Source organism: Sciurus carolinensis, chromosome 1, assembly GCF_902686445.1.
Source record: "Sciurus carolinensis chromosome 1, mSciCar1.2, whole genome shotgun sequence".
NCBI lineage: Eukaryota > Metazoa > Chordata > Mammalia > Rodentia > Sciuridae > Sciurus > Sciurus carolinensis.
The window spans coordinates 56,884,440-56,888,066 of record NC_062213.1 but is presented as its reverse complement, the minus strand read 5'-3'; the positions used below and the strand labels follow the sequence as shown (position 1 = coordinate 56,888,066).

At 36.5% G+C, this 3,627-nt stretch overlaps 1 non-coding gene across 1 annotated transcript; it reads left to right on the top strand.

Annotated features, from left to right (window-relative positions):
- Window positions 1–592: 592 nt before the first annotated feature.
- Window positions 593–666, top strand: Trnam-cau (transfer RNA methionine (anticodon CAU)). Its single transcript has one exon. It is a non-coding gene; the product is annotated as a tRNA-Met (tRNA).
- The last annotated feature ends 2,961 nt before the right edge of the window (window positions 667–3,627 follow it).

Genomic DNA, 3,627 nt, shown 5'->3' with positions numbered 1-3,627 from the left:
TCTGAACATATTTTGAAGGTAGAGAAAATAGGACTTCTGAATTCATTGTATGTGGGTAACGTGAGAAAAGAGGACTTACAGATGGGCCTGAGGACTTGACCTAACTATCTAGTTACTATCAATTAAAACCAGAAGGCTATGGGGAGAGCAGGGTGTTTGGGAAAGAAGCATGGGGTAAGGGCTTGGGTAGGCCTTTGGAAAGGTCAGATTTTATGTATCAATTGGACATCCAAGTGGTGGTCTTGGATAGACAAAAAGCTTGGACTTGGAAATAAAACTCTGGATTTCAGTTAGGAAGTCTGAGTCAGGAAAAAAAATTGTGGAAATTGTTAACAAAAAGATGATAAAATAAAATCAAAGGACTAAATGAGATTTCCAAGAGTGTGAATGGAGGTAGAGAAGAGGACACAACTAAGGACTGAGTATTGGACACTCCAAAATTAAGAGGTTGAGCAGAAAAGAAAGAAGTAGCTAGAAAACTGAAGGAGAAATCAGTGAGAAAGGATTAAAACCAAAACAAATGAAAGGGTTTCAGTAAGAGTTTCAGAGGATTATGTAAAGTGCTCCTAATGTTTAAAGTTAGTTGAGGGGCTGGGGATATAGCTCAGCTGGTAGAGTGCTTGCCTCATAAGCACAAGGCCCTGGGTTCAATCCCCAGTACCACAAAAAAAAAAAAAAAAAAAAAAAAAAAAGTTAGTTGAGCACTGAGGATCATCCATGGAGTTAAATTACATTGGTGACTCATTTGTGATCATCACTAAAGCAGTAGGAATGCCGCAGTGGGAGGAATGAGGGAATCCTGATTTTCTTTGGGAAATGCTACTACTGTAGAGAAGTTTAAAGTTTAGTAACATCTTGAACGTTGACACATGATAGACTTTCAGTTGTGATCAACTTTCAACATACTAAAGAGTAACTAACACACCTGACCAGTTGTCCAGAGTCAATCTAGACATTCAGGAGATAGTCTCCTGCTGAGACTGAGAAATAAATACATGGGAAGAAACCAGCCATTGAATCATGTTTCTTCGGATTTATTTGCTAAAAAGAGGTACAATTTCATTTCTGAAGTATAATTTCTTTCAGAGAATTTTATTATTAAAGATAAGGGATTTCAATGCATATCATTCATCCAGTGGAGATAATTTTAAGGCAAACTCTTGGCAATTCACACCTAATTGTGTCAGTTATTATAATATGGATTATATTTTAACATAATAAAATTAAGGCATATATCACTTACAACATCTAGAAAATGCTGGCCAAGGATTTTCCACCATCTTGCTCCAGGGTTCATGCTCTAAAGTGCTGTACTCTGATTTTTACAGAAGGTCAAATTTGAATATTTGACTGGAACTCAATGATACAAAAGATAAGAAATTTCCAAATGCAGTTCCTGGCAGAATTTCATAGGACACTTTGGATTGCTGACATCAGGCTCCTAAAATGAGATTATTATGTGGACTATGTAAAAGAGTCAAAAGAAAGAGGAATTTTCTAAGGTGGATTTCTTTGGAGGAAGTTCACTATTTAAACCAGAACCTAAAATCTTGCACTAGGAAGCACTTACCACTTAGCTCCAACCCCTGTGAGTAGAGCTCACAAGGTTGACATATTCCTCATTACCAAAGGATTCAGGGTCCGATGCACACAAAGAATGCAAAGTCAATTGCAGACAAGTTTGAGGGTTCCTCATGGAAGATATCTCATGCTTCTGTCAGCCATGCAGAGGGGATGAATCCCAGGGAGACTGTTAGACTCACGTTTCTTAAAAGTGATATTTCTTAGGAGACTGGTCAGCCAGTGCAAGGGGAGGGCTGAGCTTAGCTGTTCTGAAGAGTACTCCAAGTGGAGAGCAGAGAGAGTTTCTGATGGTGTCCAGAGAACCAGACTACATAGATGTAAGTGCGAGGGATTTAACAGTGCACAGGGCAAACTTCGCCAAGCAAAAGAGAGGAGTGTAGAAGTAGCTAGCATATAAATCCCCTTTTCTTCCTGGTTCCAGATCACAGTTCTTAGTGTCAGTAACTGAGAGACATCTGTCAGGAAGAGGTCCAACATGTTTTCCAGGTAGGAAACACAAAGCCTGGACCAGGCTGGTAAAGCACCCACCATCTTTACTTGCTTTTCTTCTTTCCTCAAAATTACTTGTCTTTTATTTTTTTACTTTTGCTGTCCTAAGAATGAATCTGCCCACAAAATCTTAGCTAGAAGTTTTGCCTCAGCTTATTTTCTATGGAAAGCACATCATGCCAGCATTGCTTTGAGACTTTCAAAGATTTCCCAAGATTTTCCCTGTGAGAAGCGGGTACAAGAGTGGAATGAATATTCAAAAGTTCATTTGCCTGTACATCCAAAGCAAGAATGAATTATCAGCGATAAAGCTGAAAATTTGATCTCTATCCATCTGCTGTGTTTCTCTCTCAACTGATCTCAAACTCAATAGGAAAAAAAACATATCTAGAAATTGACATTCTCAAACACCAACATAGGAAGTTTCTCTCTCTGCTCTTAACGTTTTCAGCACTGTCTACAACTGTTATTCAATGTAAAATTGTGACATGAATTAAGGTCTAGCTGCTCGCCAATGACTGACCAATCAAATCAAGGGGCAATGTGTTGAGGCAAGGAGGAAAACTGAATTTGGTAATGAATGAGAACATACTTCCTCTATTAATTGCATACTATGAACTCCTAGCAATTAATGCAAAACATCCTCAGGTACCTACAAACTCTAGCAATGAATGAAAATAATCCTAAATCTTGATTTCAAAATCTGTTCCATAGTGAACCCAATGTTTCAGCATACATACAACACACACACACACACACACATATACGTACACATACATACATTTTTGTATAGCACTGTACACACTACATAAAAAATTTGTGTATATATACATGACATATATATGTCATTTCTTATTACATTATTGGTAAGCTATCTAAAATCAGTAGCCCTCATTTATACTTACATGATTTTCTCACAGTGTATTGTACAATATATTGAATTCAGTGTGTAGTTACTAAACTAAATCAAACTGCTTATCTTCCCCAGTAAACAAAATTACTTTTTAAATATTAAATGACCTTTAATATGTTAGCAGTCATTTATGAAGAAATGAAAGAATTGAGACAAAAAAGAAAAATGAAGACAATGGATAATAGATATCCTAAATCATTTTTAAAAAGAAAAAAATCTCTAGAGTTGAAATATTTAACAGAAAGGTGTAAGTGAACCGGAACTAAATCCTTTGAGGTATGATGCCTAAGTAAAAGGTAGAGCTTGTTAAAATAACTACAGTTCAACATGGTTTCGGTCACTGAATTTTATCTTTGCAATTACAGTTAGTTTTCATGAGATGACAGAGGAGGGTCCAGATTTAAAGGATACAGAAGAGCAATAGAGCTTACAACCTGTGGTCCTATAATTGCTCTTTGGTATTAGATGTTCTTAGAAAAGGAAGTTTTAAGATATGCAATGCATGCTATCAGAAGGATGTGCAATTATATAGACTGGATCAAGCTATCAAATTTCCAGGGTGTGTGTGTATGATGTGTGTATGTGTGTGCTTTGTTTTACTAGATAGAGATGAAATGACATTTTTATACATTTTCTTAATT